Here is a 19480-nt window from a genome sequence, read left to right on the forward strand (position 1 = left end):
AAGATGGCACTAAATTGATCTGCCAGGATATTGGCAATATCCTTGGGATCAGTATATTTAATGCCATTCTGTTGAAGCTCAGAGCAGATCTGAGCTTTGCTATTTAGATTCTTGACATAACTAGAGAATGCCTTGTGGTTGTCTTTGGGATCTTTGGAAATTTTATTTTTGTAATTAGCTTTGGAGGATTTTATGAGGGATCTCAGCTTCTTACTGGGGCTGGTAAGGTAGTTTTTTGCATCTTGGGATTTTCCTCTTTTCTGCAACAGTTTCTTCCTTCTGCTGTATAGTTTGTTTATGGCAGGGGACCACCAGATTGGCTTCCTTTTTTGGAGGAGAGTGTCATGGTTCTATTTGGGATGGCATGATTCATGCACTAGTGGATGTGCTCGTACAGTGCTTTAGTGTAGGATTCAGCAGTTGAACTTTCAGCTCCCATCTGCATGGGTGTCATGAAGTTTGTCACTTCCGGCTTGAGTAGCATAAAGTTGGCTTTGGAGAAGTTTTTTATAGAGGTTTCCTTACTGGGGGGGTGGGGATGGGACATGGATGTCAAGGGTGATTTGCTTATGGTCAGACCTGACCAATGAGGGGGTGACCACTGGTGTTGAGCATCTATCTTCCATGTTGGTAATGACCAGGTCTAGGATATTGGAGCCCCTGGTGGGACAATGGATTACTTTATCCAGGACATTGGAATTTATAAATTCCAAGAACTGTTGGGAAAAGGTGTTGGTACCTGAGTAGTTTTCCCAGTTAATGGCAGGGTAAGTTGAAATCACCCAGTATTAGGGTGCTTAGTTATATCTTAATATTTTCCAGTATGTTTAGAAAGGTCTAGTGAGAATTTTATGGCATGGTGGGGGATCTGTAGCAAGCTACAATTTTGATTGCAGTCTTACCTAGTGTTAGTTGCACCTGGAGAATTTCAGATGCATTGCTTTGGGCAACTAGCCTGGAGGTGTGAATATCCTTGGTGAATATGGACACTCCTCCACCTTTAGTGTTTCGGTCTTGGTTTGCTGGCTGAAAAGTGTGGTAAGAGTTGTAGCCTGGTATTGGAGGGATTCTCTCTGGAGCCTTGAACCAGGTCTCAGTTACTGCACAGATATCGATGTTCTCCATTTTTAGGAGTGCCTCGAGAGAGTGCATTTTGAGGTTTAGACGTCTAGCACTGAGTATCATTACCTTCAGATTTTGCATGCCTGTATCTGTTATGGTGGTGGTTTTGTCCTTTGAACCTTGCCTAAAAAGGGCACTATAGGGGTGGCAAGAGCTTTAGCCAATAACCTGAATCCTAGGGGTGACAGGTGTAGACCATATCTGGCAAAGCATCATGGTTTGTCGATCATGTCATCTCAGGCAGACAGATACTGGATCCCCTTTGAATGACACCAGAAGCTTAGCCAAATGTTGAATTCAATCATTTTGTCCTTATACTGTGGTGTCATTCTGGGCAAAGGCAGGATGCTACTCAGGGCTAGGGTCATACCTGCCTGGGACACATGATCTGAAAGATCTTCCATGTCTCTTTTCATGTAGTCCAGGGAGGTATGGTTCAAGTCATTCACTCCAACATGGACAATGACAAAGTCGTATTTGTACTTTTTGTGGAGTGATTTGAGTGCATGTGTTGTGTGGCAGATCCAAGTACCAGACAGGCAGTTGACTGTAATTTTCTCCTTGTTCAGCTGAGTGGGACATCAGTGTGCCTGACTACAGAGTCACCTATAACTAAAGTGTCGGGTACCTTGTCTTGCCTTAGGGGCTGTTTTTGGGTGGCACACATGTTGTGAGCTATGTATCACTTTGGTTGTGACTGGTGTTTGTTTGCGTTTCAGCTTTGGAGGTCGTTGTTGCTTGGGCAGGTTAATGTTAAGGGCCTCCGCATCTGTGGGTTTAGTGTTGCTATGTGTGGGTGTTGATGGTGTGGGTTTTGAAAGGCTATGTGTTGCTTGAGGTGTGGTGCAGGTGTTAACATTCTCCTCTTGACTGTTTAGCACACTCTTGGCTGGAGAGAGCTTTGCTTCCAGTTTGGCTATGTAAGTACATCTCTCACAGGTTGTAGTCTTGGGTGGTAGGAGGAGATGGTTGTCTGTGTACATGAGGCAGTTGCTGCATTGTCCCAGTATACCCAGATTCACCAGGTGGACAGGAGAAATTACCAAAGCTGAACCTTGTACATGGCTGTTTTGGTGCTTTTTTTGTAAAGTACAAGAGCTGTTTTCCTTTACCTTTGCAAGCTACTTTGCAATTATAGGCTGTTTAGTGCCTACGATTAATTTCTCCTTATTAACAAGGAGAGCTGAGTGCTTGTATCAGTTTAAGGCTTCCTAGTGCTTTCCAACAGGTTCTAAAGCAAGTGCTAGTCACAGAGGGTCAAATTTTAATGCCAGTACTGAGAAACCATCTAGTTCTAAGAGAAAATTTGAAGGTCAGACTTTCTGGCACCTGGAATAGTTTAACAGTAGCCTCACAGTGCTGCTCGATGTGAAAAAATTGTGCAAACACATGCATTTTTAAGCCAGAAAGTTGAAAGGGATAGAAATCAGCCCCAAAAGGCTAATAAATTACAATCTCAGAGCTGGAAACCACTCCTCTAGTGTTAGGCAGTACAATGCTCACCACTCCCACTGGTAAGCAGTAGGACTTCCCTCTACCACAGCAAGGTCTGGATAAGTCCTGAAACCAGCAAAGCCCAGGATCTGGACTATACTAGCTAGGAAAGGTGAGAAACAAGCAAACAGCCTAAACAAGCAAATAAGAGCATTAGTGAAATCCTCTAAAGCCATCTTCAAGTCCAAACTGGCCTCATTTACCAGCGACAATCATAAGGCCTTCTTCACATATGTCTGCAATCTCAAAGGAAGCACCCAGATCTGTTCAGAACTGGTGGTCAAGGACACCACATACACAAATTCTGTAGATATAGCCAATCTACTGGCTGATAGATTCAGTGAAAACTTCTCCCCTCTGCCCCACCCCATCAGTAAATCAGGACATCCCCAGTACCTGCACCCCACCCCTTATCTCTAGGGAACAGGTCATCACTGCCCTCTCAAAGGCAAAAAGTACAGCCTCCATGGGACCTAGTACCATCCCAGGCTTCATCTTACATGAACTCAGGCATGAACTTGCTGCACCATTAGGCACCCTCTTCAACCAAAGCTTGAGTACCATCTTTGTCCCAGCTGTGTGGGGGACGGCTACTGTCATCCCTTTACACAAAGGTGGAGAGTCCACCGATCTAGGAAATTATAGACCCATCAGCCTAACTAGTCTGATCTGCAAGGCCATGGAATGGATTATCATGGACCTTATTAATAGGAACATTGGCAACCTCCAAACACTCAACCCCACACAGTTTGGCTTTGTCAAGGGGAGGTCATATCTGTTAAATCTGGTCAACTTCTTTGAGACAGTCACCAAAGCCACAGATGAGGGGAAGACGATGCACAGTGCTAGTAACTGGTGACTCCATTGTGAGACACAGTGATTGCACCAGTCACCAAGCTGTGCAAGTATACATATGACACAGTCATAGTAAATTCTAGTCATAGGTGACTCCATTGTGAGACTCACTGATGCACCACTCATCAGGCTGTGCAAGTACATATGACACTGTCATAGTACATCAAGTATATACTGCTGCAGAGTCAAAGGTACAAAGCACAATGAAAAAGTTGAGGTAAAAAACACACCTTTATCAAACACAAAGCTTTCAGGTACAAGACCCTTTCTCAATGATAGACACAGGTACATTAAAATCAGACATTAAATACACGCCCAACACATCATGTGACTAATACATTAAAATAATTGCATTACTTATAATTTTAAAACATAAACAAGTAAAATTCATACATACATATATGTGCTTACTTTTGTGTACTTATATTTATATGCACACATATATACGTAAATACATTGCCTATGTTACTTTAACTTAGTGTGTTGTATTTTTATTAGAACAGGTTTTAAGGAAACATCAAAATTTAATCCAGGGGATGTGTTAGCTGCTAGCCTTACTATCCACTCGTATTCTTTATTATCTAAATGATTACATAAGTCCCCTCTCCTGATAGAGCTAACAACACATTCTATTACTCTAAACTTGAAACTGTGTATAGAACCACAATTTAAAATATGCTTAGATAGAGCATTAGTCTCCACTCCCCTCCTTATGCTTGATTTATGCTCTATGATGCGTTCCTTAAGTTTTCTAGTCGTCTTACCGACATAGAAACAAGCGCATGCCTCACACGTTGCCAAATAGACAATGTTACTTGTCATACAAGTTGCATGGCACCGAAAAGTAAATGTCTTCTTAGTGACAGGATGAACAAAACTACTACCACATTCTGAAGAATCAGCTTTCTGTTTGTATATATCACTACAGCAACTACAATTATAACAACTAAAGGTACCATTACCTAGTCCATTAAGGAAGTAGCATTCACATATTCAAAATCTTTGTAAGCTAGAACATTCTTAATAGTTCTCATATTTCTGTATGTGAACAAAGGAACTTCACCTACAACTAATCTAATATCTTCCTGAGCTAATAGCACCTTCCAGTATTTCCTTATTATAGTTCTGACTGCATATGAAAGAGAATTGTAAGACATAATAAATCTTACATTAACCCTTTTATTTAATTTGTCCATTGGGGCAACAACATCTGTACTTGTATTCAAAAATACAGAGGAATACATGGAATATCTATTAGATACTACATGTTCTCTAGCTTCTACCAGCATACCTTCTGGATAGCCACTTCTTCTAAAGTCTCCACATGCCTCATCAATTTGTTGTAAACACCTGACATTGTCAGTATTTAACCTACTAACTCTTGCCAGTTGCCCCCTTACTATACCCCTAAAAATATGGGGTGCATGCATACTAGACGCATGCAAGTATCTTCCTGATGAAACTTCCTTCTTAAAACAGAAGTGTTAATAACATTGTTCTCCTTAGTTAAAGAAATATCCAGAAAATTGACAAATGTCTTAGAATAATCAGCCTTAAAGTGTAGAAAGGAAGCAGTATTATTCAAATATATAATATAGTCTTGTAACTCACTGGATGTTCCTTTCCATAAAAGAAAGCAATCATCTACAAATCTCTGATATAAAACTATATTTTCATTCATAAAGGTAGTTCCATTACTAACATAAGATTTCTCCCATTCATAGAGAACAATGTTTGCATATGTATTTGCTACCGGGGTTCCCATAGCCACCCCCATTTGCTGCAAATAATATTCCTTATTGAATATAAAGATATTATTTTTTAAAACTATATCCAACAACATGCAAATGTTCTCTGTATGCCTAACAGTAAAAGTAGAAGAGTGACTTAAAAATTCCCTTATTGAATTGATGCCATATTCATTTGGTATGACAGTGAATAATGAAGTAATATCTAACACAACCATGTATATATTCTGACAATCCATGTTAGATTGCTTAACTTTTAAATACCATGTTCTAAGTTTAATAAGAAAATCAGTGCTGTCTTTAAGGACAGTTTCATATTTACCCAAAAGTGGTTGTAACTGCCTCTGTAAGTACAAAGAGATAGGTTCTGTTATCCAACCATTTCCTGAGACAATAGGTCTCATAGGGGGATTTTCACATGATTTATGCACTTTCGGAATGCCATATAGTTGGGGAATGACAGGACTAGAAACAGTGAAAAAATGAAAAAGATCCAAAGAGATGTCACCTGACAACTGTAAGTCATATATACACATGTTAACATAACAAATACACTTTTTTACATCAGCATATTGTATCAGTTTGTATGCAGTAGCATCCCCAATCAAAGATAATACTGAGCTTATATACTTATTCCTATCCATTAGAACTATGGAGCCCCCTTTATCAGCCTGCTTTATTACCACATTAGGTTCACTTTTTAATTCAGACAATGCTTTGTATTCATCATAAGAGAGATTGTAACGTCCATTAGCTTTTCTATTACTATATACATGTCTTATTTCAGTTTCACATAAGTCATTAAATGCCAGTAAAACTGGAGCATACACTGGTACAAATGTACTACGTCTTTTACAAGCAGTGGAGTCATAAGTATCACTTTTAAACATCACTTTTAGAGCTACAGATCTAATAAACAATTTTAAATCAGTTATAACTTTGTCTTCCACACTTGTAGGTATAAAATTCATACCTTTGCTCAAAAGAGAATAATGGTGGTCATTCACAACAAAGGAAGATAGATTTACTATGCCTGCTACTGCCTTCTGGCTAATTTCAGTTGCTTTGGGGGGCTCTCATTCTTCCGTTTATTGTCCTGCACTACCATATTATTCCTATGTTTACTTCTTCCCCTCGACGTTGACCTCGAGCTGTTTGAGCGTTCTTTGATAATGCTCCGCTTGCTGCAGTTGAAAAGGTTTAAAGAAATTATTTAAAGTTTGTTGTGAAGATCGTAAAGACAACCCAGGCCCACCTTAATTCATTAGTAGCTGTTGAAGTAGTGGATGTAGAAGCAGATTCAGTAACTGCACAAGCCACAGTGCTACTTAGAGCTGCCGCGCCCTCAGTGATGTCATCGCTATGTGAAGTGGATAGCAGTTCTGGCTCCAAGTTCAAAGCATTAGTTGTTAACAGGGCAAACTCATCTAGGGAATTTAAAGGTGTAGTATATGCTTTCTGCTTCATTGTTGTAGGTACACATTCACTATTAAAGTTGTTAGGTTTATTCACTTGTGGAACAGTTCTTTCAATCTTAGGCCATGAGAAAATATTACCTGATTGGTAATCTCCCATGTCACGTACAAGTTTTCTTTTTTTCACAGTTTCTAGTCGATCATCCATGGTGGCTAGCCTATCCAACATGGACTGGTAAACAGTTTGCATGGATGAAAAACATGACAAAGATAAAAGTTCATCTTCCAGTGTGAGAATTTCTTTTTTCATTTCATTCTCAATGTCACTAAAGAACTTATTCATAAGTACCATGTAAGCTTTGATGCTTATCTGGAAAAAGGTATTGTACCACGTGGTTTGAGAGTATTAAAAATGCCCTTATATGGAAATACATATCCTGAATTGTTAAAGCAGTGGCATTGCTTAAATTTGAAGTTAAGCCATGGTTACATGGTACTTATGAATAAGTTCTTTAGTGACATTGAGAACATCCAGTGAGTTACAAGACTATATTATATATTTGAATAATACTACTTCCTTTCTACACTTTAAGGCTGATTATTCTAAGACATTTGTCAATTTTCTGGATATTTCTTTAACTAAGGAGAACAATGTTATTAACACTTCTGTTTTTAAGAAGGAAGTTTCATCAGGAAGATACTTGCATGCGTCTAGTATGCATGCACCCCATATTTTTAGGGGTATAGTAAGGGGGCAACTGGCAAGAGTTAGTAGGTTAAATGTTTACAACAAATTGATGAGGCATGTGGAGACTTTAGAAGAAGTGGCTATCCAGAAGGTATGCAGGTAGAAGCTAGAGAACATGTAGTATCTAATAGATATTCCATGTATTCATCTGTATTTTTGAATACAAGTACAGATGTTGTTGCCCCAATGGACAAATTAAATAAAAGGGTTAATGTAAGATTTATTATGTCTTACAATTCTCTTTCATATGCAGTCAGAACTATAATAAGGAAATACTGGAAGGTGCTATTAGCTCAGGAAGATATTAGATTAGTTGTAGGTGAAGTTCCTTTGTTCACATACAGAAATATGAGAACTATTAAGAATGTTCTAGCTTACAAAGATTTTGAATATGTGAATGCTACTTCCCTTAATGGTACCTTTAGTTGTTATAATTGTAGTTGCTGTAGTGATATATACAAACAGAAAGCTGATTCTTCAGAATGTGGTAGTAGTTTTGTTCATCCTGTCACTAAGAAGACATTTACTTTTCGGTGCCATGCAACTTGTATGACAAGTAACATTGTCTATTTGGCAACGTGTGAGGCATGCGCTTGTTTCTATGTCGGTAAGACGACTAGAAAACTTAAGGAACGCATCATAGAGCATAAATCAAGCATAAGGAGGGGAGTGGAGACTAATGCTCTATCTAAGCATATTTTAAATTGTGGTTCTACACACAGTTTCAAGTTTAGAGTAATAGAATGTGTTGTTAGCTCTATCAGGGGAGGGGACTTATGTAATCATTTAGATAATAAAGGATACGAGTGGATAGTAAGGCTAGCAGCTAACACATCCCCTGGATTAAATTTTGATGTTTCCTTAAAACCTGTTCTAATAAAAATACAACACACTAAGTTAAAGTAACATAGGTAATGTATTTACGTATATATGTGTGCATATAAATATAAGTACACAAAAGTAAGCAAATATATGTATGTATGAATTTTACTTGTTTATGTTTTAAAATTATAAGTAATGCAATTATTTTAATGTATTAGTCACATGACCATGGCTGCGGGTCACGTGATGTGTTGGGCGTGTATTTAATGTCTGATTTTAATGTACCTGTGTCTATCATTGAGAAAGGGTCTTGTACCTGAAAGCTTTGTGTTTGATAAAGGTGTGTTTTTTATCTCAACTTTTTCACTGTCATAGTACATGCCAGTCATTGCTGACTCCATTGTGAGACACACTAATGCTCCACTTACCAGGCTGTCCAAGTACACATGACACTGTCATAGTATGTGCTAGTCATATGTGAGACACACTGATGCACCACTCACTAGGCAATGCAAGTACACATATGACACATAGTATGTGCCAGTCATAGGTTATTCCATTGTGGGACACACGAATGCACCACTCACTAGGTTGTGCATGTAGACATAAGACACACTCAAAGTACATGCTAGTCATAGGTGACTCCACAATGAGACAGCGCAATGCACCATTCACAAGGCTGTGCAATTACAGATATGACTCATAGTACATGCTAGTCATAGGAAATTTCATAGTGAGACACACAGATACACCACTCATAAAGCTGTAGAAGTAGACATATAACACAGTTATAGTAAGTGTTAGCTATAGTTCACTGCATTGTGAGACACACTGATGCACCACTCACCAGGCTGTGCAAGTTCACAAATGACACAATCATAGTAAGAGTTATTCATAGGGGACTCCATAGTGAGACACACTGATGCACTACTCATCAGGCTGTTCAAGTACACATATGACAATGTCATAGTACATGTTAGCCATACGTGACTCCATTGTGAGACACACTAATGCACCACTCACCAGGCTGTGCAAGTAAACATATGACATAGTTATAGTACATGCTAGTCATAGGTGACTTCATTTTGAGAGACACTGATGCACCACTCACCAGGCTGTGCAAGGAGTGGGTCATGGTCACTGGCCTATAGGGATCTAGGATTCACCACATAATGTACACACTCAAGTCCTTGCATCACAAGTACACATGTTACACTGTAAGAGTACACATGGAACTAAAGCAAATGATGTTTACCTTCTTGGACTATATGAAGAGGAAAACGATGGAGGTCTCAGAATATGTGTATTTGGTTGCTGGTTAGAGGTTCAGATCTTTAGACAACATCTCATTGATAGAATAGATCTAATGTCTATAACAGTTAAAGAATCTATTCCAAAACTGATTGATTACTTGATATTAAATTTACAGCATAAAGTTTCTGATAAAGGTAAACTTTCATATATACATAAAATTATCAGACAAGAAACTTTTTACAGTGTAGATTCATACTGGAATTATTTCACCTCTATTAATGGGGACCCACCAACTCAACAAGATAAACAATATATATTGGAATCTGCTTATAGAACTACATCTTCCATTGTCTGGAGACTTTATACATGGAAATCTTTACATAGATCTTTTTATACACCTTTGATGATGAATAAAATAAATAATAAAGATAATCTATGTAAGAGATGTAATGTAGAAATTAATGCTGACTGGGCTCATATGTTTTATGACTGTATGAAGTTGAAAGAATACTGGAAGTCAATTAATGAATTTTTGCAGGCTCTTTTACAGATAATTTCATTATTTCTAAGTCTCTTATATTATTCAACACACCTGTACCTCAATGTGTTAAAAAGATTAAGCTTCCCTTGTTATGGTCTATCCTAGCAGTGGCCAGGAAAATAATAACTAGAAATAGGATTTCAGATACACCTCCTTCGTTCAATGAATTTAAAAATGTTATGAATATAATGTGCCATATGGAAATAAGCACAATTAGAATGAAAACAACTAGAAAAACATCATATTATATTGTATGGGATAATTTACAAAATTTGTTAAAAAAATTCTAATTTCAATAGCACGGTATTTTAGTTTAATTAATTGATCTAATTGTAGTAGATGTCTTTGTAAATACTTTAGTTGTTTTGTTGAATATTATAATAATACCTATTTTTAATTACTTGTATAAAATTGTTATGATATTTATTTTATATGTTAAAACAATAAACCTGTTTTGAAAAAAAAAGAATATGTGTATTTGGCAGGCATTAAATTATCCCTGGGCAGCATTTTACATTCCCTTAGAAAGATGCCACAATATGCCCAAAAGATAAGAGTTTAACAACTGGGTTAGCTTTTGGTGACATTCAAAGGGGACACAATAAATATCTGTCTGGGAAAAGATGGTAGACAGTCTATACTGCTTTGCCAGGCATGACCTGTAACTGTACCCACAAGACTTTCATATTTTTGGCAAAAACCTTTTCCTCCTCCATAATGCATTTTTAGCCAAACTCAGTCATCAAAAGGTTCAAACATAACAAAACAAAATTCAAACAACATGAAGATTGCTGCTCAATGCTAGGATCCTTAACAAAAAAATGACTCCCTAAAGGCACTCCTGACCCAAGAATGCATAATGTGTGTATCGTAACAGAGATAACATTCAAGAATGCTAACTAAAACTACCCCATCAGTTCAGGGTTTCAATGCTTGCAATACCTTCAGACCCACTGCATTACATAAAAGCACCAAAGGTGGCAGGGTCTCTGTATTCATAAAAGAAAATTTCTCATCTAGACCTCTTATGGGAGATAATGTCCTGGAACACCTACATGTCCATCTTGTCATTAACACAGACAAATCCTAGCCTACATGTTCAATATCTAGCCCCTCTTCTGTAACCACACAGGGAGTGGCACACACACACACACACACACACACACACCACTACTACTGGCAAGCTAAACTCCATGACGCTTACTTCTAATGCAATCTCACTCACTGGCAGTAATTGTTGAAAGTGACCTTTTGGCTGGGTTCATGATCATGGCCAGCCGAGGAAATGTACAGAGTACAGAGATTCTCTGTTGTGTAAATGCCTTAACACAAGGGGTTTTGGGTGGAGACAATGTGGCTAATTAGAATTGGCTAATCCCCCAGAGGACCTAATTTACATTGATGTTGGGCTACAGAGACAGCCTACCAAGGTGCTGTCCCTCTTTGTGGTTTTACACAGCAGTAAGCCACAGAGGCAGCCCACCATGGTGTGGCACTTCTTTGTGGTACAGTACAGCCATAGCCACAGAAATAGCACCCCTTGGTGCTGCATCTCTTTGTGGTTCTACATAGTTGTAACCCACAGAGACAGTCCACCATGGTGCGGCACCTCTTTGTGGTACAGTACAGCCATAGCCACAGAGATAACCCACTATGGTGCTGCACCTCATTGTGGTACAGTACATCAGTAGCCACAGAGATAGCTCACCATGGTGCTGCACCTCTTTGTGGTACATTACATCAGTAGCCACAGAGACATCCCACCAGTAATTCACCACTCACCAGCTGTGCCAGTAGACTTATGACACACTCATCATACATGCTACTCATAGGTGACTTCATTGTGAGACACATTTAATTCAACACTCACAAGGCTGTGCAAGTACACATATGACACTGTCATATTATGTGCTAGTCACAGGTGATTCCTTTATCAGACACAATGATTGCACCATTCACCAGGCTGTCGAAGTAAACATATGACACAGTCATAGCATGTGCTAGTAGTTGGTGACTCCATTGTGAGGCAGACTGATTGCACCAATCACCAGGCTGTGCAGGTACGTATATGAAACAGTCATAGTACATTCTAGTCATAGTTGACTCCATTGTGACAATCACTGATGCACCACTCATCAGGCTGTGCAAGTACACATGACGCTGTCATAGTATGCACCAGTCATTGCCAGCTCCATTGCAAGACCCACTGATGTTCTACTTACCAGGCTTTCCAAGTACACATATGGCACTGCCATAGTATGTTCTAGTCATATGTCATTCCAAAGTGAGACACACTGATGCACACTCACTAGGCAATGCAAGTACACATATGACATATAGTACATGCTAGTCATAGGTAATTCCATTGTGGGAGACAACAATGCACCACTCACTAGGTTTTGAAAGCATACATATGACACACTCAAAGTACATGCTAGTCATAGGTGACTCCATAATGAGACGCAACAATGCACCATTCACCAGGCTATGCAAGTACACATGATTCAGTCATAGTACATGCTAGTCATAGGAGATTCCATAGGAAGACACACCGATACACCACTCCTAAAGCTGTGGAAGTAGACATATGACAGAGTCATTGTATGTGTTAGTTATAATTCATTTATTGTGAGACATACTGATGCACCACTCACAAGGATCTGCAAGTACACATATGGCACACTGTTAGTATGGGATAGCCAATGGGGACTCCATAGTGAGACACACTGATGCATCACTCATCAGGCTGTTCAAGCACAAATAAGACAAAGAAAGAACAAAAACACTAAAACACTTGTAAACACAAAGAAAAAAGTAGCTGTAATCTTCTCAAGACTTTAATGTTAGCACTTTTGTTTAAAATAATGCTTAGACTTCTTCAGACATGTCTGAAGAAGTCTAAGCATTATTTTCAGCCACAGCCTTAGGTCAACAGGTGCCCTAGGCAAAAGGGCTCCACGGCACCCCCACCACACCACCCAGTGCTCCCATCCTGGTCTACCTACACCAAATAAACATTGAAAAAGCGCCCCTGCTAGAGAGGCACCCTAGGCGGCTGCCTAGTTGGCCTATGCCTAAGGCCAGCCATGATTATTTTAGATGAAAGCGCTAACATTAAAGTCTTGAGAAGATTACAGCTACTTTGATTTTTGTGTTTACACATAAAACAAAGTTATAGTACATGCTATTCATGGGTGACTCCATTGTGAGGCACACAGATGCACCACTCAACAGGCTGTGCAAATATGCATATGACACAGTCATAGAACATGCCAGTCATAGGTGACTACATTGTGACAGACACTGATGCACCACTCAGCAGGCTGTGCAAGTACGCATATGACACACTCATAGTATGGGCTAGTCATGGGGGACTCCATAGTGAGAGACAGCAATGCACCACTCAGCAGGCTTTTCAAGTACACATATGAGAAAGTTATAGTACATGCTAGTCATAGGTGACTCCATTGTGAAGAACACCGATGCACCAGTCACCAGACTGTGCAAGTATGCATAGGACACAGTCATAGTACATGCTAGTCATATTTGACTGCATTTTGAGACACAACAATGCACTACTCATCAAGCTATGCAAGTACATTTATTACACAGTCATAGTACATGCTAGTCATAGCAACTCCATTGTGAGAGACACTGATGCACCACTCATCAGGCTGTGCAAGGAGTGGGCTATGGTCATTGGCCTATAGGGATCCAGGATTCACCACATAATGTACACACTCAAGTCCTTGTACCACAAGCACACATGTTACACTCTTAGAGTACATATATAACTAATCAACATGACATGTAACTTCTTGGACTCTATGAAGAGAATAATGATGGAGCTCTCAGAATATGTGTATCTGGCAGTTATTAACCTATCCCTGAGCAGCATTTTACCTTCCCTTAGAAAGAGACCACAATATGAACAAAAGATGATTTAGTTTAACAATTGGCTTAGCTTTTGGTGACATTCAAAGGAGACACAATAAATATCTGTCCGGGAGGAAATGGTAGACAGTCTATACTGCTTTGCCAGTGATAACCTGCAACTGTACCCCCAAGGCTTTCATACTCTGGCAAAAACCTTTTCTACCCCCATAATGCATTTTTAGACAAACTCAGTTTTCAAAACTTCCAACATAACAAAACAAAATTCAAACATGAAGATTGCTGCTCATTGCCAGGATCCTTAACAAAAAAAAAATGCTCCCTGTAGGAACTCGTGATTCAAGAATGTATTCATATATGTTTTCTAACAGAGATAAGGTTCAAGAATGGTAAAAGCACCCCATCAATTCAAGGTTTCCATGCCTAAAATGTCTTCAGACTCACTGCACTAAATGAAAGCATCAAGGGTGGCAGGGTATCTGTATTCATAAAAGAAAATTTCACATTCAGACTTGTTATGAGGGATAATGTCCTGAAACACCTGCATGTCCAACTTGCGATTAACACACACACACACACACACACACACACACACACACACACACACACACACACACACACACACACACACACATCTAAGGAGACATATCCCTCTGCATAACCTCACACATGTAACCACAACATACATATATAAACACACACACACACACACACACACACACACACACACACACACACACACACACACACACACACCACTACTACTAGGAAACTAAACTCCATGACGCTTACCTCTAATGCAATTTCACTAACTAGAAGTAATTATGAAAGTGACCCTTTGGCTGTGTTCATGATCATAGCCAGCAGAAATAACATACAGAGTATAGAGATTTTCTGTTGAGAAGTTGCCTTACCACAGGGGTTTCTAGGTGGAGGCAATGTGGCTAATTAGAATAGGCTGATCCCTCAGAATACCTCATTTGCATTGGTGTTGGGCCACAGAGATAGCGCACCATGGTGCTGCATGTCTTTGTGATACAGTACAGCAGTAGCCACAGAGACAGCCTACCATGGTGTTAATCTCTCTCTAGTACACTACAGCAGTAGCCACAGAGACCGCCCACCATGATGCTGCACCTCTTTGTTGTACAGTGCAGCAGTAGCCCACAGAGTCAGCCCACTATGGTACTGCACCTCTTTGTGGTACAGTGCAGCAGTAGCCAACAGAGACAGCCTACCATGCTGCTGTGCCTATTTGTGGTACATTACAGCAGTAGCCAGGGAGACAGCCCACCATGGTGCTGCACCTTTTTGTTGTACAGTACAGCAGTTACCCACAGAAACAGCCCACCATGGTGCTGCACCTCTTTGTGCTACAGTGCAACAGTAGCCAACAGAGACAGCCCACCATGGCTCTGCAACTCTTTTTGGTACAGTACAGCAGTAGCCACAGACACAGCCCACCATGGCATTGTGTATGGAGTGGGTCATGGTCACTGGCCTATAGGATCCAGGATTCACCACATAATGTACACACTCACATCCTTGCGCCTCAAGTACACATGTTACACTGTTAGAATACAGATGGAATTAAATAACATGACGTGTACCTTCTTGGGCTATATGAAGAGAAAAACAATAGAACTCTCAGAATTTGTGTGTCTGGCAAGTATTAACCTATCCCTGAACAGCATTTTACATTCTCTTAAAAAGATGCCACAATATGAACAAAAGATGATTGAGTTTAACAATTGGGATAGCTTTTGGTGACATTAAGATATCTGTCTGGGAGGAGATGGTAGACAATCTATACTGATAATCTAGGGATGACCTGCAACTGTACCCCAAAGGCTTTCGTATTTTGGCAAAAACCTTTTCCACCCCCATAATGAATGTTTAGCCAAACTCAGTCTTCAAAAGATTCCAACATAACAAAACAAAATTCAAACAACATGAAGATTGCTACTCAATACTAGGATCCTTAACAAAAAAAAATACTTCCTATAGGCACTTCTTACCCAAGAATGCATTGATATATATATATATATATATATATATATATATATATATATATATATATATATATATATATATATATATATATTGTAACAGAGATAAGGTTCAAGAATGTAAAAGCACCCCATCAGTTCATTGTTTCAATGCCTACCATGCCTTCAGACCAACTGCACTAAATGAAAGCACCATTGGTGGCAGGGTCTCTATATTCATAAAAGAAAACTTCACATCCATACTTGTTATGGATGATAATGCCCTGGAACACCTAGATGTCCATCTTGCTATTAACACACACACACACACACACACACACACACACACACACACACACACACACACACACACACACACACACACACACACACACACACACACATCTAAGGACATATATCCCTGTGCATACTCTCACACATGCAGCCACATACATACATAAACACACACACACACACACACACACACACACACACACACACACACACACACACACACACACACACACACACACACACACACACATATACCTAAGGACATATATCCCTGTGCATACACTTACACATGCAGCCACATACATACATAAACACACACACACACACACACACACACACACACACACACACACACACACACACACACACACACACACACCACTACTACTGACAAGTAAATTACATGACGCTTACCTCTAATGCAATCTCAGTCACTGGAAGTAGTTTTTGAAAGTGAACTTTTGGCTGTGTTCATGATCAGAGGAAGCATACAAAGTACAGAAATTCTCTGTTGAGTAATTTCCTCACCATAGAGGTTTCTGGGAGGACACTATGTGGCTAATTAGAATAGGCTGATCCCCCAGGACACCACATTTGCATTGGTGTTGGCCCACAGACACAGCTCACCATGGTGCTGCACGTCTTTGTGGTACAGAACTGCAGTTGCAACAGAGACAGCCCAGCATGGTGCTGCATGTCTTTGTGGTACAGTACAGCAGTAGCCACAGAGACAGCCCACCATGGTGCTGCATCTTTTTGTGGTACAGTACAGCAGTAGCCACAGAGACAGCCCACTATGGTGCTGCACCTCTTTGTGGCTTTGCACAGAAGTTACCCACAGGGATGGTCCAGCATGGTGCTGCACCTCTTTTTAGTTTTACACAGCAGTTACCCACAGAGACAGCCCACCATGGTGCTGCAGCTCTTTGTGGTACAGTACAGCAGTAGGTACAATGACAGACCACCATAGTGCTGCACCGCTTTGTGGTACAATACAGCAGTAGCCCACAGAGACAGCCCACCATGGTGCTGCATCTTATTGTGGTAAAGTACAGCAGTAGCCACGAAGATGGCCCACCATGGTGCTGCACCTCTTTGTGGTTTTACACAGTAGTTACCCACAGAGGCAGCTGACCATGGTGCTGCACCTCTTTGTAGTGCAGTACAGCAGTAGCCCACAGAGACAGCCCACCATGGTGCTGCATCTCATTGTGGTACTGTATAGCAGTAGCCCACAGAGACAGCCAACCTTTGTGCTACATCTCTTTGTGGTTCATTTGAGCAGTACCACTGCCTCTGAATCATAAATGATTCCTGCAAGGGGAAACCTTTCTGAATTGTTGTAATCTCTTGTGCAGATCATGTTTAGTGATAGACATAGGTGATGCCATTGTGAGTCACACTTATGCACCACTCATCCAGCTGGGCAAGTACATATGACAGAGTCATAGTATGTGTCAGTCATTGGTGACTCCATTGTGATCTACACTGATGCACAACTTACCAGACTGTCCAAGTACACATATGACACTGTCATACTATGTGCTAGTCATATGAGATTCTAAATTGAGACACAAAGCTGCACCACTCACTAGGCTGTGCAAGTGCATATATGACACATAATATGTGCTATTATTAGGGGATTCCATTGTAGAACACACCAATGCACCACTCATAAGGTTGTGCAAGTTCACATATGACACACTCAAAATACATGCGAGTGATAGGTGACTCTATAATGAGACACAGCAATGCACCATTCACCAGGCTCATAATGTTGTAGAAGTAGACATATGACACAGTCATAGTATGTGTTAGTTATATTTCATTCCATTGTGAGGCACAGTGATGCACCACTTACCAGGCTGTGCAAGTACACCTATGACACACTCATAGTATGGGCTAGTCATAGGGGATTCCATAGTTAGACACAGTGATGCACCACTCAGCAGGCTGTTCAAGTACACATATGAGAAAGTTATAGTACATACTAGTCATAGTTGTCTCCATTGTGAAGCACACCGATGCACCACTCACCAGGCTGTGCAAGTACGCATACAACACAGTCATAGTACATACTAGTCATAGTTGACTGTATTGTGAGGCACACCAATGCACCACTCATCAGGCTATGCAAGTACATTTATGACACATAGTACGTGCTAGTCATAGGTGACTCATTTGTGAGAGACACTGATGCCCCACTCACCAGGCTGTGCAAGGAGTGGGCTATGGTCACTGGCCTATAGGGATCCAGGATTCACCAAATAATGTACACACTTAAGTCCTTGCACCACAAGCACAAGTTACACTGTCAGAGTACACATGGAACTAATCAACATGACATGTACGTTCCTGGACTCTATGAAGAGAATAATGATGGAGCTCTCAGAATATATGTATCTGACAGGTATTACATTATCCCTGAGCAGCATTTTACCTTCCCTTAGGAAGACGCCACAATATGAACAAAAGATGTTTGAGTTTTACAATTGGCTTAGCTTTTGGTGACATTAAAGGGTACCTAATAAATATCTCTCTGGGAGGATATGGTAGACAGTCTATACTGCTTTGCCAAGGATGACTTACATCTGTAGCCACAAGGCTTTTATATCTTGGCAAAAACTTTTCCACCCCACAATGAATTTTTAGCCAAACCCAGTCTTCAAAAGCTTCCAACATAATGTAAAAAAATCAAACAACATGAAGATTAGTGCTCAGTGCTAAGATCCTTAAAAAATACTCCCCATAGGCACTCCTGGCCTAAGAATGCATTGATATATGTACTGTAAAAGAGATAAGGTTCAAGAATGTTAAAAGCACTCCATTGATTGAAGGCTACATTGCCTACTATTCCTTCAGACCCACTGCACTAGATGAAAGCATCAAAGGTGGCAGGGAATCTCTATTCATAAAAGAAAATTTCACATTCAGGCTTGTTTTGAGGGATAATGTCCTGAAACACCTACATGTCCAACCTGCCATTAACACACACACACACACACACACACACACACACACACACACACACACACACACACACACACACACCACTACTACTAGGAAGCTAAACTCCATGACACTTACCTCTATTGCAATTTCACTCACTGGAAGTAATTGTGAAAGTGACCCTTTGCCTGTATTTATGATCATGGCCAACTGAGATAACACACAGAGTATAGAGATCTTCTGTTGAGAAGGTGCCTTACCACAGGGGTTTCTATGTGGAGACAATGTGTCTAATTAGAATAGGCTGATCCCAAAAAATACCTCATTTGCAATGGTGTTGGGCCACAGAGGTAGCA

This window comes from Protopterus annectens, chromosome 16.part0 (genome assembly GCF_019279795.1).
Source record: "Protopterus annectens isolate FY-2018-M chromosome 16.part0, PAN1.0, whole genome shotgun sequence".
Lineage (NCBI taxonomy): Eukaryota > Metazoa > Chordata > Ceratodontiformes > Protopteridae > Protopterus > Protopterus annectens.